This window comes from Delphinus delphis, chromosome 11, assembly GCF_949987515.2.
Source record: "Delphinus delphis chromosome 11, mDelDel1.2, whole genome shotgun sequence".
NCBI lineage: Eukaryota > Metazoa > Chordata > Mammalia > Artiodactyla > Delphinidae > Delphinus > Delphinus delphis.
The window spans coordinates 67,211,515-67,239,112 of NC_082693.1; positions in this window are offsets into that span (position 1 = coordinate 67,211,515).

Sequence of the window (27,598 nt, forward strand, 5' to 3'; positions counted from 1 at the left end):
CAACCAGACATTCTTCTTGTCTTCTAATTGCTTTGTATTCAGTCATCGCTGAACTCTATGAAGTTCTTTGAATACACAGAAACTATTAAGTTACACTATCTCCTTTATTAAATTGAAAGATTGAAATCATTCAAATTCTACGCATAAATGTCTGCCAGCCAGGGAGCTATTTAACTTGATATATAACTTAAATGGGCCCAGACACTATCAGATATGAGATTGAGGCCTCAAGCTATCTAATGCAGGAAGAGAAATTCCCCCTTTTCAGTAGGTGAGGTAGTAAATATAAAAATCTTTATTTTCAATTATGGCACTTGAGCTCCTGATTGAACCCTTTCTATTGCTGCCTAGGAGACATGCCAACCTTTCCCGTAATATAAGTCAATCAATTATATTTCATTTTGATGCTTTTTATTTCATGATTCTTGGGGTTCCTTAACAAGACATTCACATTATAAACTCCAGTATTCAAAGAGTGAACATTAAAAAAATAAGGCGAAGCAAAAATTTTGATTTACAATGAAATGGAGGATAGGAATTGCAAAAATGTGGTGCACAAGACTTACTAATTGAAATAAGCATTTATAACTAAAATGTAACCATTTTTCTCTGTACTTTCATTTTTTCTGTAAACCTAAACTTCTCTAAAAAAAATAAAGTCTATTAATTTAAAAAACATGCAACCATCAATTGCCTACAATGCATATCTAGAACTGTCAGATCTAGAAAGTTAGCTGAAAAAAATGGCTACTCCTAACTTCCATATTGCAGGATTACTTGTGCATACACACAAATGTTAAATATATTCATGGTATCCGAAAAAAATGGTGAGGAGAACTGCAAAAATATTAACAAAAGGTTTCCTTCCTCATACATTTTAAGTAATTTGAGGATTTCTAATGCATCAGAAAAGTTTCAGGTCCAATTACCTTCCCCTCAAACTCAGATCTCTACCTTTGGTGACATTTGCATGTTTTATTAAAATAATGTGATTATTGAAACAAATGAAATATCTAGCATTACTGAATATGGTATTCAGTAATGTATTTGCAAATATTTTCTGATACCTTCCTTTTGAAAGTTTCTGTGGGGAAACAAAGATGAAAATGACATATTATGCACTTTAGACATTTATAATATAGGAGTTTAGATAAAAAATGAACATCTGGGATTCCCTGGTGGTGCAGTGGTTAAGATTACAAGCTCCCAAAGCTGGAGGCCTGGGTTCCATCCCTGGTCAGGGAACTAGATCCCACATGCATGCTGCAACTAAGAGTTCGCATGCCACAACTAAGGAGCTCACCTGCCGCAACTAAGGAGCCCGCCTGCCAAAACTAAGACCCAGTGCAACCAAATAAATAAATTTTTTTAAAAAAAATGAACATCTAAGACTCAAGATGAATCTGTATATGAAAGCTTTAATGGTTAAGTGTCATGACAGTGGAATTCATAAGCACTGTTCAAAAGCAAACTCTAAACATGGCTGCTTCTCTCAATATTGAGCTTCAAAAATCACTGCTTCAATTTGAATTCCAGACAGTCTACACTGAAATGATCAATGTACAAGGAAAATTATGAAAGAGAGGAAAAGAACGTATTTTGCAAGACAAAATTCTTAATGGTTAAAGAGTCAGTACTGCCAGGAACTAAAAAATCCCAAGAGACCTGAAGTATGTTCATCATTTAAGTTGGAGGATACGGACATATGGCAATCAAATTCCTGATCAAAATGTTTAGAGGCACTTTGATGCCAAAAATATTCTTCTGAGCGTCATCTATTTAAACACTCATATGCCTCCAGAACATGTTGGCCAATGAAACATATTTCCATTTATGTCCTGCCAAGTCTCACTCATTAGCTAAAAATTCTCATTTTGCAGTTTTTATAAAAAGGATTTGCAGTACCATGTTTCAAAGTTAAAATTTTTATGATTTTTGTTTTTACTTGCAATATTACCCAAAGTACTATAACTTAATTTTTAAACATTAATTTCATCCTTGTCCTTCACTAAATCTTTGATCACTGATGCTAATAAATTTTAAAAGATATTCACAGAGAATTTCCCTGGCACTGCTCACTTCTGCTCATAGGCAATGATATAATCCGAAATCAGGAAGAAAGAAGAAAGAACTAGTACAAGGATAAGAAACAAATGGATCTGAATAATCCACCTATAGGTAAATCATAATAGAATTCAAATGTGTTTGAAAATAGTTTAATTACTTGGTTATTTGCACTAATTTTTTAATCTTACTTTATATTTTTACCCCAATTTTTGAAGTGTTGATTAAAAAATAAATTCAGGTCCTTCAGTTTTTCCCTTGTAAAGTGAGTGTCTGACCCAGTATAAGTTAAGACCCCTTTTTAAATTTCTAGGATGTTACATACTTCTAAGCAGGATAGATCCAGGCCTTTTATTCTCTCCTTTACTACATTTAAACACATGTTCAAGATTGAACATAAAACTGGGAAATGACAGGGATAATGATTCCTTGAAGTGCCAAATTTCATTGAGTTTTTGTTACACTTTAGAAATGGGAATTATTAGAGAAAAGATACAATATTTGTGTTCCATTGCTGTGTAACAAGCTACCTCAAACCTAGTGACTTTAGACAAGTTACTCCAAAGTAGGGTTTAAAACAGCACCCATTTATTATCTCATATTTTTCTATGGATCAGAAGTCCAGATATGTTGTAACTGGGTTCTTTTTTCAAGGTGTCATTCTAGCTATATTTTCATCTGGAGCTCAGGATCCATTTCCAAGGTCATTGGTTACTGCCAGAATTTAGTTCCTTGTGGTTGTAAGACTGAGGTCTCTGTTTTCTTGCTAGATGTCAACTAGAGGACATTCTCAGGTCCTAGCCACATAGCCTTCTCCACAATATGGCAGTTTGCTCCTGTAAGGCCAGTAGGAGAATCTCACTTCAAATCTCTCTGATCACTTCTAAGACCTGAGTTGAGTAGACCAGGTTACCCAGGATAATCTCCCTCTTGATTCACACAAAGTCAACTGGTTAGGAACCTAAGTTACGTCTGCAAAATTTCATATGACCAAACATAATCACAAAGTGATTTGTCATTCTGCACAAATTCAAGGAAAGGTGATTACACAAAGGGGCAGGAAACTTGGGTCACCTTAGAATTCTGCCTACCACAGACACCAAAAAATAGGTATCATAATATGATAAGACTCTTCCAGTGTAAAAGTGAAAAAGATGTGAATTGAAGATAATTTTAGGCAAAGAAATTAGGAAATCTTTGACTATGGAAACACATTAGATCTCACGATTTTTTTCTTCTCATGTAAATATAGAATTTAGGAAGATATAGTAAAGCTTAGTAATATCATAGCAATCTCCTTTTATTTTACAGAACTCAACTGTAAATCCTATAACTTGATTAAAATCAGGTCCTTCCAATAACAATGATTAAAAAGATGAAGCATCAGAAATCGGAAACCATCTTATCCTGACTCAGTATTTTTGTTTATTTGGCCATAGACATAAATAATTCTTAACTTCCCCTTATATTTAATTTGTGACTAATAAAATATGTTTATTTATGAAATTTCCACTTGGGTCCAGGATATATAGATATATTATCGAACAAATGTATTTGTTTGGGAAGCATGCTGTTTAATTTACCTGAACTGTCTCTGGAGTCTTAATGCAGTAGTTTGGGTCCATTCTCTTACTTACTTCTAGATATAGATAAAATAGAATATCAGTATGTAGATTCAGGAATAGATTAGTCTCAGTTTGCCAGTGTCCATACAGCATAACTCTCAGATAACCACTGTGCCTGAAATTATAATTCTTTCTTGTCTTTGAATGTGTAAACAATATGTTTTATCTTCCCATTCATAACATTATACTTGGAAATATCATGCAATGGTTTTATCATGCCATACAGAGAAACAGCCTTAGGTGAATTAATTATTAAGATTTATAAGCTGCATATCTTTAATTTCAACACATATAAGATTATTAGCAGCTGAAAAGGTTCATAAGGAATAGCAAACTCAAGGAGACAACATGGAGACAAAATCAGGAGTTTAGGGCAAAAATAACACTTCAATTAGACATCAAAGGGATGGTCAAAGCCAACTTAATATGAAAAATGAAATTTTCATAGAGTTATATTTGTAGCTCAGTAGCATCAATAAGGTGGTAAATGCCACATAGCCCATAAGAGTTAATTCTCTAAATATGTTAAATAAAAGTAATGGTTTTGAAAAGTCTGGAATTCTTACCAAAACATGCTATTTAAGAACCAAAATTGGGGGCTTCCCTGGTGGAGCAGTGGTTGAGAGTCCATCTGCCGATGCAGGGGACACGGGTTCATACCCCGGTCCGGGAAGATCCCACATGCCGCGGAGCGGCTCGGCCCGTGAGCCATGGCCACTGAGCCTGCGCGTCCGGAGCCTGTGCTCCGCAACCGGAGAGGCCACAACAGTGAGAGGCCCGCGTACCGTGAAAAAAAAAAAAAGAACCAAAATTGGGTCCTGACTAAGTTTGTGTTTTTTACAGAGTACAGTATGTTTACAGTTTTTAAAATTACAGCAACTATAACATGCCTATTCTAGAATATGGGAATCATATGCTTAAGCTTAAACTTTGATGAGTTATTCATTTAGAAACCAAGAATGAAATATAACAGGAATGTGGCTGGAACCAAGTTACATAGAAGGGTAAGATTCTATCTGTAATCCTAAATTCAAAATTATGCCAATCCAAACTTAATGAAGTAAAAGTTTCTTCACTATATATATTATACTGGCTTGTGTAATATCAATATAATAAACTGTGAAAACAAAAATGTTGGTAATAACCATTAGCTATGTGTGACACTACATAATTCTTGTAGTTCTTTCACATGCAGTGCCCCCTTTGACATCAGGCCTAGAAATAAATGTCAATATTATTCTCATACACTTATCTATTCAACAAGTAATTAGTGAGACCCTAGTATATGCCAGATATTCTGGTGGTAAGTAGACATATCATGCCTGTAGGGGAGGAAAAGCTTTTCTTCTACTCTGTTAGGTTCTATAAATGGGGCCTTTGACTCATATTGATAAAAGACAGAATGACAGGAGAAAAGAATGCCAATTTTACTTAATGCTAATATATTTTTATGTGTACAGAGGCTTCACAAAAGTGAAAAACTCAAAGAAGTGGTCAGACATGACAGCTTATATATCTTTTTAACAAAGAATGATAAATTGTGGACAAGAGACTAGAAAAAGGAAAGGGGGGTTGGGTTTATCAGGGTAGTAAATTGTGGGAAGGTAAATATATGAGGGAAACTAATGGTAAATAAGGGTTATTTGGTATGGTTACTTCATGCAGAGTCATCTCCATGCTGCCCCCTCTCTGATAAGAGCTGTTCCCCTCTTCCTGTTATGGGAGAGTGGAGGACATCTTCACAAGGGGAATTGATGTCCTGTTTAGGCAGATGAGCGGAGGGCATAGAGCTCTTCCTGTGTCTCAACTTCCATCAGCTCAAAGTAATCCATATGCCAAAGCAGCAAATTTTAGTGTGACCCTGTGATCTCCTTCAACAAACAGACAAAATCTCTATAGAATGGGAGAAAAATCACATGTACTTTTAGACAAAGACCTTGAGGTCTTCGTACTTGCTTTTTTTTTCCTCCACAGACCACTCTTCATCCTCTTCATCCCAAGACTTGCATTTTTATTCTTTCATGTTTCATTTTACATGTCACCTTTGAGAGGTTTCTTTCTGACCAACGAAATTAAATTAGTTTCCTTGGGTTATTTTCCCTAATCATAGATTGTGTTTTCCTTCAAAAGCATGTTAAGGTGTTAGCATTTGATTCTAAATTTTCTAAGCAGTGGATGAAGGTAGCCCTCAAATTTTAAATGAGAAAATAAAATCGCAAAGAATAAAGTGACACACTAAAAGTCAAAGCTAGTAAGTAGCAAAGTTGAGATTAAATTCTGGTGTACAGACTAAAAACTCTTGTTTTCTAATATGCTATAATGTTTCAATAAATCCCTTAGAGCCATCTTCTTAACTACATGTGGTTTTTCTCCCCAGAGGCCACTGGCATGGCTGGAGACACTTTTGGTTGTTACCACACAGTGTGTATGTGTGCGGGGTGGGGGTGGGGGGTTGCGGGGGAGACTGTCCTACTGGTATCTAGTGAATACAGTATAAGGTTGCTGCTGATCATTCTACAAGGCACAGAACACCTTCCACGGCAAATACTACCCGGCCCAGAATAACAAAGGTATTGCTGTTAAGAAACCCAGCCTTAGAATGCTTGAAAGAATAAAAGCAAGACTTAATCATGTCATAATGTATTTTTTACATACAAAGGATATAAAAACACCCAAGTCCTTTCTATTACTTTCCAAAGACTAATCTACCCATTTCATTCTATGTGAATTAACATCAACAAGATAAATTACAAAGACAACTCGAAGTCTCAAATTGAAGTCGTGGTTTGACTTGACAAGTATATGTTAACTCCTAGGTGTCAGAAAGTTTGGAATGTATACGTGCATTTTGTAACACTGCTAAAGGATTGTTCTGAGTCTCTAGCATCCTGAAAGTAATCTAAACACATATATCAGATCTTTATAGGAAAGCATATGTTAATTTTATAATCTATTTCTAATTTTGCCATACAGAAGATTTGAAAATGAAATTGTCAGTCTTCATATCATAGTATAGGTGAGACATGTATTTTAAAATCAATCATCTATTATAAACTATCGTGTAAAAATCACACACATTTCAAGCCTAGGATGTGGCCCAGAAGCAATTCTAGTTTTTTTCCTATCATTTATTACTGTGAATAAGTGACCAAGTCATGTAAGAAATGGATGAAAAGATTCACCCAGAACGAACAGAAGGTCGGGTGGTGTAGGACATCTGTGCTCACTTTGAAAGGTGTAGTGGCTTATGCGCAAGCAAAGTCTCCTGTGTGCAGACTGCCTGAAGACGCTGAGAACAGATAGGCAGCCCTGAAATCACCATCAGAACAGAGTGGTTCAATGCTCAAAGAAAGGTTCAGAACCACCAGAGTCAGAGAGGTGAAGGGTCAGCAACAGCAGACTCTCCATCCCACATTGTTCACTAGCAAAGCATAGTCCTTTTAGCTTTAGCAAGGAAAGCCTGGTTTGTACATTTCTCTTCACACATTCTCTCTAATTAGATTTACCCTATAACCTCTCAAAATCAGCCATCAGAGAGATGAAGAAATCAGCTGAAAGGCTTAGCATAATGGGATAATGGGAACCTAATAGGTACGTGTGTGTGTGTGTGTGTGTGTGTGTGTGTGTGTGTGTGTGTGTGTGTGTGTGTGTGTGTGTGTGTGTGTGTGTGTGTGTGTGTGTGTGTTCAAAGGACACAGGTGATTTGCTTATTTACTGGATTAAGCCAAATCAATTTGCACATATATATCCACTGCTATAGAAAGCTGCTATTAACACTTTAATTTTTTTCACTAAAAATATGATCCAGATACAGTCACATTCTGAGGTACTGGGGGTTGAGGCTTCAACATATTAATCATATTAATTTGGGGAGACACAATTCATCCCATAATAAAATCTATCACAAAGTGATTGCACTATCTGTGCAATATGCAGTTGTTATTCATGTGGCTGTTAGGCACATATCATTTCACTACTATACTCAAGTATCTGAAGTTTTGTAGATTAAATTTAGTAATGTATACTATACTAAGTGATTGCTTTCGTTTTATCAGTTTCATAATAAATAGTAATCATTCTTTTCACAGTGTCTAAAACAATAAGATCAACTATTAATTAAACTTAAAGCAAACAATGTAAGCTTTAAGAATTGGACTTCGGAAACCATGTGTGCTTAAATTTGCTGGAAATTTTTAGTTTATTATTTGGATATATATGTATATTATATATATAATATACAAACATTAGAGATTATAAAGCACAATGCCTAGAATAAATGATGGATGATTTAAGTAAATGCACCATGTATCTCATTAAACATGTAAAATATCTGATGCAATGCATAAGAGGAAAGTGCTTTATTTACCCACTTACAATCCTGTATTTATAGAAAATAAACATTTGGCATTCATTATAAAAGACTATGATCACAATCTTAGATCATTTTTGGTGTTATAAAATCACAGACAGATATTAAACAACTTCAAGTATCTCCTTTTTTCAAAACAAATTGTATTGTCTCAAAAAGACAACCAACTATATCTTTTGGAGAAAGATCATAGTTTTCAGACTTAGTGTCTTAAAATTTGAAATTTAAAAACTTGACACATTTAAAATTTTTAATTCTGGTGAATTTTTTTAAAGCTACCTCCCAAATGAGAGAAGAGTATTTATGGTTATCAAAGGAAATAAAAAGTTAGAAAAATGACATTACCTGAAAATACAGTGATAAATTATTTAGAGATGTCATAATTTACAAAATTAGTAATAAAACTACCTTCTCTATATGAACCATTTATAAACATACTTCTCAGAACAAAGATGAAACAAAGCGATACATTGTATATAGCAGTCACTACTACACAGAAGAATCTAATTGTGGGTTAAACGAAACTGACACATATCATTTTATAGTTTACAAGTACTTCCTGTAGCAGAAAGCATTCATTGTAATAATCATCACATCCAAGTCTTAGCAGCATCCTTCTAAAAGCTCAGAAGATTTTCAATTGAATTTGTCAGTTGTGATCTAGGTTTAGGTTCCTTTAATTTAGCATTTTGGAAAGGTTAAGAAAAAGATAATTGAGGATTTTAATGATCTAAAATTCATATGTTGAAGTCCTAATTCCCAGTACTTCAGAATGTGACTATATTTGAACTTATGGGTGGGTACTAATTCAATATGACTTGTGTCCTTAAAGCAGAGAATAGACTACAGATACAGAGTGAGGGAAGAGAGTGTGAGGACACAGAGAGAAAGCAGCCATCTGCAAGCCAAGGAGAGAGGTCTCAGAGGATACCAAACCTGCTGACATTTTGATCTCAGACTTCTAGCATCTGGAAACATCAGAAAATAAATTTTTGTTGTTTAAGTCACTCAGTCTGTGGTATTTTGTTACGCTAGCTCTACCAAACTAATAGAAGGACCTCTGAACCTACACTATAAAAACAAAAATACATGTATTTAAATATATAACTAAAGGAAGTATGAATATTTATAAACAAGGTAAAAGTAATATACAATGTTGTTCTGATATTAAATTCTAATTGCTCCTTTACAAAGAGTTGTGGAAATTTTTATCCAGGTAATATCTTCATATCATTGCCTTGTTCTCCATCAGATTTTCTTTTTTGCAATCTACCTTGACATCATGCACAAACCTATGTCCACATTGTCTACATCCCACTCTAGCCTATACCAAAAGAATTCTTTAAAAAGACTATATATGATATGATTACATTCCTATCAAATTCCAGAAAATGCAAACTAATCTGTTAGTGAGAGAAAGCAGAACACTGGTTGGCTGCATCTAGGAGGGCAGGGAGGTGCAGGGGGAGAGAAATTATAGCATGAGTTCTAATATCAATTGCAAATTATTGTTTTGCTATTATATCAGTCCTTCAAATTTGATTTTTAAAAGATCCTTGATTAACTATTTCTCTGTAATTGATTTATGCATTCATATAATATTGGAATATAAACTTCTTTTTCAGTAGCACTGAAAATGCCTATACGTCTGCTTATTATCACATGCACACACAGAGAGACACATATACACACTACGGGTTTTCTAACTCTGGGTCAAGTCTCTCTACTTCATACCATTATCCTTGTATATGCATTTCTTTCAATGCACTATTATGGGAAATAGAGTTTTATAGTATCTGATTTTGTTCTGATGGGACAAAAACAATTTTCACTTTAAGAAAAACAACTGTCAATAGTTTGGTTGGTACTTAGAAAATCATGTCACTGTGCAGAAGTTTTTGAATTCTTTGATAAATTTTTGTACCTAATGTTCAAACCTCCCCAGAATAGAATTCACTGGACTTGTGTTTAACTTTTTAGGCTGCTTTCCTATGGCCTATACTATTAATGCCATTGTAGAATTTTTCCATATACTAAGTTTGTAAAGTGCAATTTGCTATTTCTATTTTACACTTCTCTGTAACACCTTCTGAGAGATTGTGACTTGGAGTAGCTTACCTGGAAATTATGGTAATTAGCAAACTTGTCTAATATAATTTATTCTAATATACTTAATTTTTTTTCTTACATCAGTTTATAATATTTACCACCCTTAACAAATGTTCTGATGTTCATTTCAGCAATCTGTGCTTAAGGTCAGTAATATATGTCGACAAAAAAATTTTTAAAGACCATTCAGATGTCTTTAATTTTTTTTTACCCACAAATAATTATAATTGACATGATAGTTATTATGCCCTTGAATAATAGAATTTTTACTCTTTATCCTTATGCTTTGGGCCTTCATTTCCTGAAGAGGAACAGAATTTATTTTTGAACAAGCCTCCTAATTCCATAATGTGTACTGTGACTTCATAAATTTTGTAAATCTAGAAAGGGATATTCCATAAAAATCTATAATTCCCCAAAATAACTACATTGATTTCATAAAATTAATAATATATACGATGAACATTTCCACCATTATCCTTTTGTAGGGACATTTTCTAAGAGAGAGACTTAAAAATCAGGGTTTTTATCTTTTGTATTCTCAATAAAATGCTTTTTAACTATCTGAATATAAACCTAGACAAGTCATGTTCTAGACAGAGGCCTCACTTCATTTCTACTTTAAAATTACATTTTTAATATCTATTCATACTTTATAATGTACCTCCAGGGGCTGAGTTCTCCAGAAGAAAAGCCAAGGACAAAATGGGCCCTTAATTATTAAATATGCCTCATACATAGTTCATAGCTAATCTGACTTATCAAGGATTCAAAAATTGCAAGCGCTTTTTTTAGAACATGCCATTCTAATTGTAATTCCATGAACTTTGGTTTAAAACATTGCAACCATCTCTATGAGTTAAACTGCCATTAGCATCACAACATATGAATATAACTTTTTTCAAAACCCAGAAAAGATTTGTGATTTGTGATTTAGAATATCTTTTCTTTGCTTCTCAGAGCCACAGAGTCCTTCTCACCTGATCTGAGATTAGCATTATTTTCCTTTTTGGTTAAACAAAATCTAAGTCACAGTATTTTAAAAGATTCTCTGAAAAAACTTTTTTTTGAATTTTATTTTATTTTTTTATACAGCAGGTTCTTATGAGTTATCCATTTTATACACATTAGTGTATATATGTCAATCCCAATCTCCCAATTCCTCCCACCCCCCCACCCCACCATGAAAAATATTTCTACCAAAAGGGGCATGGTGGTCTTTAGTGGCCACAGTAGCAGTGATGGATTTATCAGATGGGCGAGTCAAACTTTGAGAGGCTCAGAGGAAAAAGCTGTGTGCCCATGGCCAGGTGAGTCAAAACACTCGAAGCCTCAGCTTCATCATCATCAAATTGAAAGTGGCACTAAGTAGCTTAGAGGCTGATAGGATGAGGTAAGATGATCTGTGAAAGCGCCCAAGAATACTTGGGACTTACTATTGTTGAATCTTGAACCTGGTATAGGCACACTGACAATGAAGCACTGGAGGCAGGGGAAATGAATTCAAGCCTAGATAGTGCTCACAGGTTCAAACTCGACATTGGGAGAGCAACATAATACCTGGAACAAAGCAGAGAAATCCTGGATGACACGTGAGAAAGCAGAGGAGGCCTAATAACAAAATAAAAAAGACACAGACTAGGGAGTGTCAACTGAAAAATAATGCACAACCTAAAAGTTGAGAGTTTTATTTTATTCAGCAGACATACTGAGGACTTAAGCCCAGGAGAGAGCCAATCAGATAGCTCTGAGGGACTGTTCCAAAGAGGTAAGGGAGGAGTCAGGATATATAGAGTTTTTGAAAACAAACAAACAAACAAAAAAACCAGTTAGTCAGAACATCAAAAGATTACTGTTAATTAAAGAAAACCCAGACATCTCAAGTTAATGCATTTAGCACTTTTCTATGTAAGGGAAGATGCAAGAGTCTGGACTCATTGAAATCATTTCTTTGATATATACCTTAACTGTCTAGGACCACTATCCTGCTCTCTCCATCCTGAATCCCCTCATGGGGTAGGGGGTGAGGGGCAGCATGGCTGCAGTGGCTGATGGCTTGATGGCTGCAACATCCTTTGTTTACTGATATGGCAGTGACATTCTTTGTCCAAAGGGGTCATCCAAAAGACACATTCTACCCAAATATAGTTTTTAACTTAAAACAAAAGTTTCTCTAAATATTGTTGTAAAGATTTTCTTGATAATCTGAAATATACATTATTAAAATCATATTATAATGTACTTAATTTTTATTTTATTACTGCTCAGTGGAAGCAACAAATAACTGTTGAAATCTGAATAATAATGCTATACACATAGAGAACTCTACATTAGAAACTATCCATGTGCTTTAATTTAATGTCACTCTTTCTAGTGTTAATTGTCAAGGTGTAGTATCCAAGAGATAAATCCAGCTTTAACGTGTATTAACCTGACATTTAGCCTTTGTAAACTGGATCTTTAATGGCTAAGGCACCAAGAGAAAACATTGAGTATAGAAAGTAGCGAGGAAACAGTGAAGAGTTATTACTAGGAGAATTTAAGCTATAATTAAAACTGCAGCTATTAGGGCAAAGGAGATTCATTGTTGTCATGGAAACATGGTTTTATTAATTCATGTCTTTCAACAGATAAAATCAACTACTGTTCTGTAATTGTCAACATAGAAATGTAGGTTTTTTACATTGTTTAATATTTTTAACAATATTAGCATACAGTATAAACTGTTTTACATAATAGAATACCTCAAAGCTAATAATTGAGTTTGAGATGCAAAGGTGAGTTCATTTCCTGATGTTTCTGTATCAATAGACTTCTAAAATACCATACTACATTGCACATATATTATGAAAATAGAGTATTAAGTAGCTATGGTGAGGCAACAGCAAACCATAAATGGACCAAAAAATCATAAATTACCCCACTACTCTTTCACTCTTTCCTGAGGTAAAAAGAAGCAAAGCCAAACATATTTGCCATGCTAGGAGAATCTAGATTTCAAATGTCTCATTGTCCTGACAAGTACTTCTCTGCTTAGTAAGTTATCTGTGACAATTACATGTTTGGAACACATGGATATTGTATATATATGACAACTGCTACACTGATTTTCTTACTTTTAGGGTTATGTTTTCTATTGTAAAATAAAATGCTGTGTTTATATTCCCTTTATATTTCTGTCTAGTACTGTAAGCCCCCAAAGTCCCAAACTATCCTGAGGATCATTTGTTCTCAATGCCTATTGGGTGACATTTGGCAACGTCTAGAGACATTTTTTGATTTTCACACTCTGTGGGACTGGCATCTATTGAGTAAAGATCAGGGATGATGCTGAACATCCTATAACACATAAGACTGCCTGCCACAATAAATAATTATTTGATTCCAAATATGAATAAACCCATGCTTGAGAAATCGTGCTGCAGAGTAAACAGTTAAAAATGAAACAAAAATTATCATCATCAACAACAAAAGACATCTATTTTTTTTTTTTGCTTGGAGAATAGAATGAAGAGGTCAGTTTTTAAGTTAAACAATCATTAAGTTGCCCTATTATTTAGGAATGGCAATGAGTTCTACTTCTTCCTTATTATCAAGATTTGAGATTGAAGAGGAAAGTCTTACCATCAAAAGTAATGAATAGAAATGAGGGAATGAAAAATGGCCATAACAGTGCTACACATGAAAATGTGTGGCATCAAAAGAATCTGTGACACACTTTATTCTTTGCTAAGTGTATGAAACTATTGCTTTATTTTTCAAGTGTCATTTGAGTTTAATTTTCTCTACATTTAAAGTTGATATCTTGAGATTGACAAAGCTTCCCAAATCAGGGAAAATTAGTTTTGTCCTTTATTTCATCCTCTGCAGAATCTATAGCTGCAAAATTCTGTCCTCTTTATCAGGAGCAGTTCTTCAAAGGTTTTACCATATTTATACAATGTTTAGACTTGGTAGCTGATGTAAATGATTACATTTTTCCCTCACAACCACACTGACATTTACTTAGCATTGGCTGCAGCTTTTAAATTTATATAATCATATATGCTAACAACTCACAAAGCTATAAAACCTCTTATACAAATCTCAAAGCAGGATACATTAAACATAAATATTATTTTTAGAATCATACCACCATTGCAAATATACTCAAGTGAGGAACTAGCTGGGAATTTGCTTTCATGTATTTTGAGAATCTCAAGATATATTTTTAGAAACTGTAAAATACTAGGGAAAAATTGTTGCCAGATACACCAAAAGAAGAATAAAAAGTACAAAATAACTTTGAAAAGTTGCCCTTGAAAGTCACATATATACAAGTTCAAAATTGGGACCTATCTCCAAAAAATATTCTAAAAGTTCAAAAATGTTACAAATTAATTCTTCTTGTCCTCTAATGTAAGTGGGAGCATTTTCTAGCATCTGCCTGCATGTTATTACAGTGGTTTCATGTGATTTTACATATGTTCACCAAATTTAAATCTATATATATCAGAGAAACATAACTGCCTTTACAGCATTTTAGATCCATTGAGTAATACATTGTTTCAAAGACATATTCCCCCATCTGTGAATAATAATATAAGCCCTATTAAAACAGCTATTGAGAAAATAATCCCCAACACACTAGCATAACAAAGGTCAAATGAATAACGCTTTTAAATGAAGTTATATTAAATAAAAAACAAAGGAAGACTAAACTACACATATTCAAAATGTGCCAACACTGGGCCAGGCAATGCACTTGGTTCTACAGAGAAATGCAAAAGAAAGAAAAAAATTATTTATACCTTAAGACAATGTCCATGCTGTTTACATATCAGTATGCTGCCTAAAAATAAGTTGAGGCTCAAATGTCTTAGAGATTAAATGGTTAAGGGCTTGCTCTTTGCTAAGTGTGCATGGATCATGGCATAGGACATGCACTTAGCATGGCTCTCTAATTGCAAGATTATCATATTTCAGTATTGATTAATGGAATAATATCCAGAAGCAATTTCATGATATAAAGCAAGAAGAGAGAGAATGAATAGTTAATTGCTACTATAAGGGAAAAAATAATTATTTCCAATCATCTTATTGTCAGAGCCCTAATACTAGGGCTCTAGTAAAGTTTTGTGAGTTGTTAACATATATGATTATATACATGTAAGAAGCTGCAGCCAATGCTAAGTCAATGTCAAACACCACCGTTACAAAGCCAGAGGGTCTCTTGAAACTTCTTTGGCGGGACTCAAAAATCTGTGCAATTCTTTGACACTTTCATTGACTCTTACAGCTCGAAGAATATTGAGGCCTAAATATTACTGTTGCAGAACCAGCTAGTTTTAGCTGACCTTTCGTTTCTTAAAGTCCAAATAAAGTTGTTCACTGGAGAAATCGTCAATAGAATGTTCAAGAAGGCAATGCTTCAAACTTTATTTTCCGTCCAAGGTACTCAATGATCTGTTTCTCTTTTAAGTCACATAGGAGTTTCTGTTAACCTACCTCAACTTTCACATATTTTATCTCACTTTTAAAGAAGGTGAAACAGCTAAACTGAGTGAAAATGGGCCTGGGTCAACACTTTATTTTCAGAAAAAAAAAATTCCCTGCTGCCAAAACTTTTGTATATGTCAGAAATATTCTGCCAACTTTTCACATTTCCAGAGAAAAAGGATAGTATTTTTGATGGTGATGAACATCATCATCTTGGAAAAGTTATTATTTTCTAAGCATTACTTGACTAGATGATTGACTTATTCAAAATCTAGATAAGTTTGTTGTTCTAAAATCCCAAGTTTCTTGGCTCATGCTAAGGGACACAGTTGCTTCTTCCAAAGGTTTGATTTCTCCTGAGATGTTTATCACTTGAAATCCTCTTGAACTTGAAGAGTGCACACCACTCAGATTATCAAAGTCACTGCCCACATATTAAACTGAACCAAATATGGGAAAGTGGCATCCCTCACCCCATTCTATTTGGATCAGCAATCCACTTATATGTCATTTACTTCAAATTATCTCTTTTCATTCCTCCATTAGTTCTGCTAAAGCAGATGGCATCATGTAAGTGTGACTATTTGCTATTGGCATACTATATTCCCTTCTGAAGACCAGATGTGTCTTTTGGGCTTCAGTTCTCAAAGGTCTGCATGTTGTTATTCCTTATTCCCTGTATACTAACTAGGTTAAGAGGTCAAAACCACAGAATTAGCAAGAGAATTGTCCCTACTATCATGCTGTGGAGAAAAAATAAAAGAGCTCTTTATATTTCACACAAATTGAAAAACACACCTTATAAAGAGTAAATATCCAGATGGCTAAACAGAGATTTTTGTTGATCTGTTGACATATGTCTAGAAAAGTTTTCAATGTTTTATTTTATCATTATTCTCCCCTGCCCCATGGACGTTGCCCACTGACTGTAAGAACAAAAAAGATAAGACCCACATTTACCAAAAGAATTTTTAAATTTCAAGTAGAATGTATTTTTTAGGGACAAAATAATGAAAAAGTCTTGCTCATAGAAGTCACTTAGTTGCATGCTCACATCTTGCCATGACTAAACTTTAGAAATGTAAAAAGATGTATATTTTTGCAGAAAAATTAGCCTTGTCTCTTCAATAGTCATTTATATTAAAAAAAGCTTAATGTTAATTAAAAGGGATTTATCAGACATAAAAATCAGGAACATCAGGTGGCCCTGGATTAGAAACTGGCTTATGCAACTCATTCAAGTTTTATTTTGTTTTGTGTATTTTCTCTAAACAGAAACCAAAAAAACTAAAGGTGCTGGTAGTTGCAGAAGAATGTGTGCCTAAAAGAGGGCTGTCGTAGGATGAAAGAAATAACAAATGGTTCATATGCTCATAGGGATGATCCAATCAATGGGAAAGAAAAGTGGATGATTTAGGTTAGAGTAGGAAAAGTTGCTGAAGGGACACTCTTGTATAAGAGAGATCTGGTGCACATGTGAAAAGTTTGGTCTTAGCAGAATGGAGAGATCATCCATTCCATAGGTACAGAGAAAAAGATGAAGGTAAATTTCCATGTCTATTTTACCAGAATAAAAAACACAATTGGAAATGTCAATAGAATTTCATGAAAACAATTAATTTGAGAAAAAGAGTTGACATCTTGTAAAATTTAGTTTTCACACTAAGAAGAGAGTTCTATGGAAAGAAATTGGTTGGTGTGGCAGTGGAAACGCAAATCATTTCTCTTCTTTATTTTCAATGAAAGAGAAAGCTTAGTCATCACTTGGAAGCATGGATGAGAAGGCAATACTGGATGCTGGAAGGGAGAGAAGTTTTTTGAGAGAGTGGCAAAGTGCCTGGACCAGGCAATGTTATAGGACTTTTGGGCAGCACAAAAGACTGACTTGAGTTTAGTGAACCTGAATTTAGAATGATTCTTGTCATCATGGCCAGATGATTTTCAATGACCACACTCAAAAAAAATATGTGATGGATTATAATTTAGGTAAGAAAGACTATACAAAACTAAAACAGGCAGATCCACACTCAGAAATATGGCCTTTGCCTTATCTAAATGGAGTGGTGAGTAAATGCCCATGTGTCTGTTTTCATTAAAATGTTTAAATATAGGTGCATTATTTTTAAGATCTCTTGTTTTAACTAAAGTTTTCAGTTGATGACCATATAACATTGAGAATTTTCTTGAATAAACAAGCTTCAGGAAAATTCAAGATATATGTTTAAAATATAAAACTTAATGAGTAGTCAGACAAGAATAATCTTTAATTTATACTACCAATAGACTACTAGAAACTGTATTTTAAAATATTATTTATATTAGTAATATAAGTATAAAAGAGATTGGAATAGACTTAATAAAAGAAATATTGGGGAAACTACTATAAAACTTCAATAACAAAACTAAATTCAATGTCAAATGAGATAGAATTCTCCTTAGTGTGAAAACTAATTTTACAACATGTCAACTCTTTTTCTTAAATTAATTGCTTTCATGAAATGCTATTGGAGTTTCCAATTGTGTTTTTTACTTGTTTTTTATTGTGGTAAGATATACATAACAGAAATTTTACCACTTTAATCATTTTTATGTGTACAGTTCTGTGGCATTAAGCTCATTCACAATGTTGTGCAACCATCACCATAATTCATCTACAGAACTTTTACGTATTCCTCAACTGAAACTCTGTCCTGAAGTCCCTGGAAACCATCATTCTCTATCTGTCTCTATGAATTTGACTACTCTAGGTACCTCATATAATTGGAATCATACAATCCTTTTGTGATTGGTTTATTTCACTTACCATCATGTCTTCAAGACTCATCCATGTTGTAGCATGTGCCATATTTCCTTCTTTTTAACAGCTGAATAATATTCCATTTTATGTGTATACCTCATTTTCTTTATCCATTCATCAACTGATAGACATTTGGGTTGCTTCCACCTTTTGGCTATTGTGAAGAGTGCTTCTACTAACATGGGTGTACAAATACTCGAGTTCCTGCTTTTGTTTCTTTTGGATAAATACTTGGAAGTAGAATTGGCAATTGTGTTTTTCAAACCATAAGAAATAGTTCTAATGTTAATCTAAAACAATTAAGAAACAAGGATGTATACACAAGAAATATGTATAAAAAGGGTTATACTAGAAACTGGAAATAAACATTAAAGCACATTATAGAACTATAGTAATTAATGAAAATATATATCAGGGGCAAGGAAAGACATATCAATGTGGCAGAATAATAGAAATAGAATATAAACTTTAAACACAACTTTTTAGCCATCAGGGAAATGCAAATCAAACCATGATGAGATACCACTTGACACCTGCAATGATGGCTATAACAAAAAACACATATAATAACAAGTATTTGCAAGGATGTAAAGAAATAGGAACCCTGATACCCTGCTGGTGGGACCATAAAATGGTGCAGTCACTTTGAAAAACTAACACCTCGTTAAAAGGTTACACAGAGTAACCATATGCGCCTGCAATTTCACACTTAGGTATATCCCAAGTAAAACAAAAACATATTTTCACCCCAAAAATTGTACAGGAATATCTATAAGAAGCATTATACTAGTAGTCAAAAAGTAGAAAACCTCCAAATGTTCATCAACTGATGAGTAGATAAATAAATGTGTTATACTTCTATAAAGGAAGATTATTTGGTAATAAAAAGTAATGAAGTACTGATTCACGCTACAACATGGATGTACCTTAAAAACATTCTAAGAAGCCAGTCACAACATAATGTATGATTCCATTCATATGAAATATAAAGAATAAGGCAATCTCTAGAGACAGAAAATGGATTAGTGGTTGCTAAGGGCTAGTTGAGGTTTGGGGGAAATGATGAGTGACTGTTGAAGGGTATGGGGTTTCTTGTTGGGGTAGTGAAAATGTTTTATTGATTGTGGTGTTGGTTGCACAACATTGTGAATATACTCAAAACTACTGAATTGTTCATGTATGGGATGTGAATTATCTTTCTTTAAAGCTGTTAATCAAAAAAATAACTTTAATATTTGAAAAATGAAATACCTAATCAAAAGGGAAAACTAACTTATATTCCTAGGTAATTGATTTTTTAAATTTGAAATAAACATTATTTTGAATTGTTCCCATTCACAAACAAGTAGATGCCCATGAAGTATTAGACCAAATCTGAGGTGAAGGGGTAAATGACAGGGAAATACATTTTAAATTAATGTCTGGAGAAAGTCACAAAGAAAATTATCAATAAATTTGACCTTGGGCTTCACTGGTGGCGCAGTGGTTGGGAGTCCGCCTGCCGATGCAGGGGACGCGGGTTCGTGCCCCGGTCCAGGAGGTTGCCACATGCTGTGGAGCAGCTGGGCCCGTGAGCCATGGCTGCTGAGCCTGTGCGTCCGGAGCCTGTGCTCCACAGCGGGAGAGGCCACAACAGTGAGAGGCCCGCGTAAAAAAAATAAAATAAAATAAAAAATAATAAATAAATAAATTTGACCATATGGACTTTGTAAAAGTCTTCTTTGAAGTATTATGTTAACATATATCAAGAACCTTTAATCATTCATATCATATTATCCCAGTAATTCTACTTCTAGTTGTAAATTCTAATAAAAGAATATAACTCATAAGCAAAAATACATGCAAGCTCACTTTCATTATGTAATTATTTGTGATGGTAAAATAGTAAAAAAATAAATAAATAAACTTACCCGTGAGTTATTTAAGTAAATTATCTCATATTTACTTACTTAATATATTATTATTATTTAATAGATTACTAAGTAGCTACTAGAAGTCATACTTAAGTTTTAAGGACATGGGATAAAACTGACATTTTAATGATAAGTGGAAAAATACACAATTGTACATAAACTATTTATTTTGCAAAGATAGAAAATGAGAAAATTATAACAGTGAAAACAGTAGTTGACTTTAATAGGATTTAGCTAAAAATTTTTCCCTACTTTATTCTATTTTTCTATCGTTTCTAAGTTTTTACAATAAACAATGAAATAAATAAATAAAATATTATTTATAATTTTTAGAATTGTTTTAACTAGAATCATGCCAGCACATGGTAAGCATATAAGATTCTAATGTAATTTTGATTACAAAAAATTTATTTAGGCAGCAATATACAAGAAAAGATGAAAAAGAGGATGATGATCAGGGGTATCTTCAACAGGTTTAAGAATTTTTTTTGTTTTTGCGGTACGTGGGCCTCTCACTGTTGTGGCCTCTCCCGTTACAGAGCACAGGCTCCGGACGCGCTGGCTCAGCGGCCATGGCTCACGGGCCCAGCCGCTCTGCGGCATGTGGGATCCTCCCAGACCCGGGCACGAACCCGTGTCCCCTGAATCGGCAGGTGGACTCTCAACCACTGTGCCACCAGGGAAGCCCCAGGTTTAAGAATTTTTATACAATCTTTTTTCAATTTCATCTAATTTTCTAAAAGTTTTAAATTAAGTATATCAATTTTCATATTTTACCTTCAGATGTAAATTTTATTTAGAAAAATTAAAATATGTGCTTAGCCCATGGTAGGAAGGAAAACAAAAATGGATGAATGATTCATTTTTTTCTCTATATTTTCCATATTTGCCAAGAAAGACCTCTCTTCTGAGGTTTATATTGCCTAAATGTCTAAGATATGAATGACTGTATCTAATTATTTGCCATAGAAAGAATTCTATGACCCATGAGTAGTAAAATCAGAGGGAAAAGGTTGTAGATAGAGGCGTAAAAGACAGAAATAGCAAAGAAATTGAAGAAGATACCTTATACCAGAGAATATAGGCACCATCAAGATCAAACAGTTTATCAAAGAGAGATGTATAAGTGCCCAAGACAGACCTCACCTACTTTAGTTTCACCCTAATATATCCCACTTAATACAGACTTGTTAAGCAAAGATCATGATTATAACACCTGAGAAATCATTATAGTGAATGGGAGCATAATATATTTAGAATAACACTTCATAATAGAAAATGATAATGACCAAAAATTAGTATGGATTTGGCATAGATAAAACCTATAATGATCATTTTAATTAAGCAGGTACAACACAGCTTATAGTTTTAAATTTCCTTAAGGGATTCCCCCAAGGATCCTTGGAATAGTATAATAAACAACAGAGGTCTCCTTTTAGTCATAATTTTAGAAAGCATAATTTACTAATCCCTAAATTAAATGGCTAGCCACATGGGCAAAGAGTGGACAAATGGACAAATTGGTTGGGTGCATTTTTACTGTATATTAAAGCCTCCTGTCTATGTGTACATAGGTGGAGTTTTTATAGACATAGGCAAAATTACAATTTTTATTACACTTTAAAGCATGAGTACCAGGACAAGTAGACAGTTTAATGACTTCCCAATCTACATCAAAATTACTAAAAATACTATGATTTTGAAATAATTCAATCTCTCAGGAAGAAAGGCAGAATAAGGGGGCATGTGTTTCCATCCCTAAGGAACTCTCAAATATCCAATTATACTGTCTTCTACTAGAATGATAAAGATATAAAAGAAAGAAACAATGTCTGGTCTATTTACCATCAAATGTTAACAAATGTTCAATAGCCAGAAAAATTTTTCATATAAAATATGAGCACAATATAATATCGTACGGCAAATGTATTTTACTGCACAGATGGCTCGTAGAAGATTACTGAAGATGGTTTGGAGATTTACTATACACATGTAAGTTAGGGTCTTTAAAATGAGGCAATGCAAGAGAAGAAATTAAACAATAAAATGAAGTAGATATAGAAAAACATGCTATCATAAAGAAAATGAGAGTAGACATGAAACAGGAGAACAATATAATTTGAAGGATCTTATTCTAAAATAATGATGACCCATATCACTGCGACTTAGGTTGACAATATTGAAGCTATATTAATAGATAACAGCAAATGAAGATTAATGAGTAAGTAATCATTCAGCTTATTAAATTAATAAATTGCTACATCATGGTACGATCAGTAAGAATGATTTAATGATACAGATCTATTTAACCACATTGGATATAGTGCTTCAAATATGTGGTAGAAGTTTTACTGTCTTAAACACAGTTGTCTTTTTAAAATTAAGTAATTGTCTTGAGAAATTAAGAAACATGTTCCATTTAAGATGACAAAGCAGTACAAAAAGTCCCTAATAAAGATCACAGGTAATATCCTAGTGATTAACGAGGCAAATAGTCACACAGGCATCCTATTTAAGGTCCTCTGATAAAAAGTAACTATATAGTCTTTTAAAAATTTATTGAAAATGATTTGGTGCTTTCCACCTGCTTCATTGTTTACATTGTCAATTTAAAAGCATATTCCTTATGTATTCAAGCATTCCTATCTACCAGCTGTCTGGCTAACAAATTTCTGTATAATTATGGGGGGGTTTTGTTGTTGTATTGTACACAGCAAAATTGAAAACAAATCATTATGTAGTTAATGCATACAAACCCAGATATTTAAGGACCCTAACTACACAGAAAAGGTTGATATGTAATTTTAATATTTCATTGTTTAAAGTAGATCAATTTATTTAATGGAAATACATATTCATAGGAAATTAAGAGTGTAGATGTGCATTAAAGGAAAAGCAATAGTCAATTTCTTGATTCACTGTACTCACACACCTAACCATTTCCATCTCCCATAGGTAACAACTGCTAACAATATCTTATGCAGACTTTGACTTATATATGTATATTTAGAGGGATAAAAATCATATAATTATTTTCATTTACTGTAGTTTATTGTACTCTATGGTTATATAATAATTGGTTTAACTGCTTTCTTAGAGTTTTAGATAAACCCAGTTTTGCATTATAAGTAATGCTTCAATGAACATCTTGCTATAAATTTCTTTGGATAATTGTGTGACTTCATCTGTAAAGGACTTAAAATGGAATTTCTTCAACAACTTTTATGCATTTATAAACATTTTATATGCACTGCCAAACCACCTTCCAAAATGATTGTACCAATTTTTATTCTTATCATTTTTCCAAACCCTTAAAATTTTCTCTGCTTTCACTCTCCAATTTTCATATGACACAGTGACCACTTCAAAATGTAAATCTGTCACTTCCCTACTTAAAATCTTCCAATATTTCCCTACTGTATTAGTTTGTGGGGCTGCCAACAGAATATTACAGACTGGGTGGCTTAAACAACAGAAATTTATTTTCTCATAGTTCTGGCGGCTGAATGTCCAAGAAGAATTTCTGGCAGCACTGGTTTCTGGTGAAACCTTTCTTCTTGGCTTGCTGAAGGTCACCTTCTCATTTTGTCCTCATATGGACTTCCCTCTGTGTGTGCATGAGAGATCTTTGGTGTCCTTTCCCCTTCTTAAAAGGAGACCAATCCTATTAGATTACAGTCCCACTCTTACGACTTCATTTAATCTTAATGACCTCCTTAAACTTCAGTTATATAACTTCAGTTATATAACTAGTAAGTCCTGGGATGTAAGGCACAGCATGGTGATTGTACTTAACAGTGCTGTATTATATATTTGAAAGTTGCTAACAGAGTAGATCTTAAAAGTTCTCATCACAAGAAAAAAATGTATGACTATATGTGATGATGGTTGTTAATTAACTTTATTGTAGCGATCATTGTGCAATATATACATATATTGAGTCATTATATTGGACACCTAAACTACTACAATGTTATATCTATTATATCTAAGTAAAAATCAACGTACAATACAACTATTCTGAGGCTGTGAGGAAGCCAAAGCCATAAGAAGGAACCATACATAGGCATTTCAGTTAATAGTTCCAGCTGAGCCTAGCCTTCAAGCATTCCCAGCCGAGGCACCAGACATGTGAATGAAGAAACCTACAGATGATTCTCCAGCTGTGAGAGTCTCCTTTAGCTATCTGAGAACTGGCAGCTGATGCCCTAGACATCATGAATCAGAGATAAACCATCTCTTCTGTATTTTGTCTAAATCCTGATGCAGAGAATCCATAATGATAGTAAAACAGTTGTCATTTTATGTGACAAAACTTTGGAATGGTTTACACACAAATTTGGATTGTTAACTAGAATGCTTTAAATACAGTTTCATTTTACTTTTTAACTTAGATCGCTCTAGATCATTGGCTGCAATGGCAGATGAGGAAGACCTTGAGCTCACCTTCTCCGATGGGCACACCAAAATTACAAGTATTTATGGAGTAGCTATTAAAAAGTTTCTTTTAAAGAAACAAGGGCTCCGAGCCCACCTCAGGCTCCCCAGCCCCAGGATCCTGAACCAGGAAGATGAGACCCAGAATGTTTGGTTTTCTAGGACAGTGGAGCTTACTTTTCAGAGACACAGATGGCTGTGGTAAATAGACACGCCACTGTTAAAGGGCACATGCAATATCGCAAATGCTCCAGGACCCAGGGCAGAAACAATAATTTCAAAGGTGGCTGGCTCAGGCCCACCTGTGATCTTAGAGAACCTCCTGAAAACGCAGGAGGCAGTAGGGACTCATCCCAGGGACATAGACACTGGCAGCAGCCATTTGGGGGAGCTCAGCTCACTACAGGGACACTGCTGCTGGCAAGTGCATTTTGGAAATCCTCTCTCTACCTTATTAGTGCTGGGACACAGACACGCCCACCAGCCAGGCAGCACCAGTCCTGGGTCACCCCAGGCCAAGTAGTTAGCTAGGCAGGAAACAGCCTCACCCACAGCAAGCCAGCTACTGTCGGACCTCCTAGGCACAAGCAGACCCAGAACATGGACCTGCCTACCAGCCGGTCAGCACTAGTCCAAGGACCCAGCCTCACCCATTAGTGGGCAGGCACCAGCCCTGGGGACCCCCTGGGCACTGGCTCCACCCACCAATGGGCCAACAGTAACTCCAGAACCATCTCAGCCGCACAGTAAGCCATGTCAAGACCAGGCAAGACACACCAGTAGCTGGAACTAGCTCCAGGACACCTGGACTTGAAGCCCATCACCCAGGATCTTGTCCCACCTACCAGTGGGCCAGAATTATTCCCAGGAAATTCAGGGGCTCCACAGCCAGTTGCCTCATGACCTGGCTCTGCCCACCAGTAGGCAGGGCCTGGCAACCAACAGGACCGGGAGCCAGCCACACCTAACAGCATGCCCACAGTAGTGAGCCCACACAACAGAAGGACACATGTAGCCCACATAGAGGACATGCTTAGAGCATGTAGCTCTGGTAACCAGAGGGCAGTGTGCTGCTGGGCCCCATAGGATGTCTCCTAAAAACGGAAACTTCTCCAAGATCAGGAAGCATAAACACCCTACCAAATATGTAGAAATAAAAACAACAAATTAGGCAAAACGTGTTCAAAGGAACAAGATAAAACCCCCAAAGAAGAACTAAGGGAAGTGGAGATAAGCAAGCTATCCCATAAAGATTTCAAGGTAATGATCATAAAGATGCTCAAAGAACTCAGGAGAAGAATGGATGAACACAGTGAGAAATTTAACAGGGAATTAGAAAATATAAAGAAGAACCAAACAGAGCTGAAGAATATAATAACTGAAATAAAAACTACACTAGAAGGAGTCAACAGTAGATAAGGTGATACAGAGGAACTGTGAAGCGAACTGAGACTGAATAGAGGAAATCACTCAAGATGAACAGAGAAAAAGAAAAACTAAATTTAAAAAATGAGGGAATTTAAAAGACCTCTGTGACAACATCAGTTGTACTAACACTTGCATTATAGGAGTCCCAGAAAATGAAGAGAAAAAGAATAGGGCAGAGATCATATTTGAAGATAATAATAGCTGAAACCTTTCCTCCAGGTCCAGGGAGCACAGAAAGTCCCAAACAGGATCAACCCAAATAAGACCACACTGAGACACATTGTAATTAAAATGGCAAAAATTAAAGATAAAGAGAGAATATTAAAAGCAGCAAGGGAAAAGCAACAAGTTACATACAAGGGAACTCCCATAAGTCTATTGGCTGACTATTCAGCAGATACTCTGCAGGCCAGAAGGGAGTGGCACTATATATTTAAAGTGAAGAAAGGGAAAAACCTACAGCCAAGAATGCTCTACCCAGAAAGGTTTTCATTCAGATTTGATGGAGAGATCAAAAGTTTTACAGAGAGGCAGAAGTTAAAAACGGTCAGCACCAAAAAATCAGCTTTACAAGAAATTTTAAAGGGACTTTTCTAAGTGGAAAAGAAAAGGCCACAACTAGAAATATAAAAATTACAAAAGGAAAAATCTCATTGGTAAAGGCAAGTATACAGTAAAGGAAGTAAGTCAACCATGTACAAAGCTAGTAGGAAGGTAAGAGACAAAAATAGTAAAATGATCTATTTCCACAATAAATTGTTAAAAGATACTCAAAACAAAAAATGTAAAATATGATGTTAAAAACAGTAATTATGAGGGGAGAGGAGTAAAAAATGTAGGGCTGTTAAAATTACAGCAAATTACAAAAGATGATAAAGTGGAAAAAATTAAAAGTTAGCAAAATGAGAATAAAACAAAGTTTCAGTGTTAAAATCACATCTTTCCCATCCTTGAAATGTGATGATAACCCCCTTTCCTCTGTCTTCTCTCCTTTTACTTCCTCCCTCTATTGCTTCCTTTCCTCTCCTCTAATCTTTCCCCTCCTCTCTCTCCCCATCTCCTCTTTATTTACTGTAGCATGTATTATTTAATGTAGAATATTTCACATGAATCTTGTATTGACATTTGCTGAACACTTTCTCTACGTCGGTGACTGACACGTTATCTTACTTAATATCTACAACCCTCTGAGTTTGTAACTTAAAAATTCCTAATAAGAGTGTGTGTGTGTGTGTGTGTGTGTGTGTGTGTGTATTAAGATCTTGACACTGTGCCAAATGCTTTATGTCCAATATTTCATTTAATCCTTGCAGTAATCCCACAAGGTTGGTACTATCATTAACTATTTTGGAGGAAACTAAGCATATCAATTGATGAA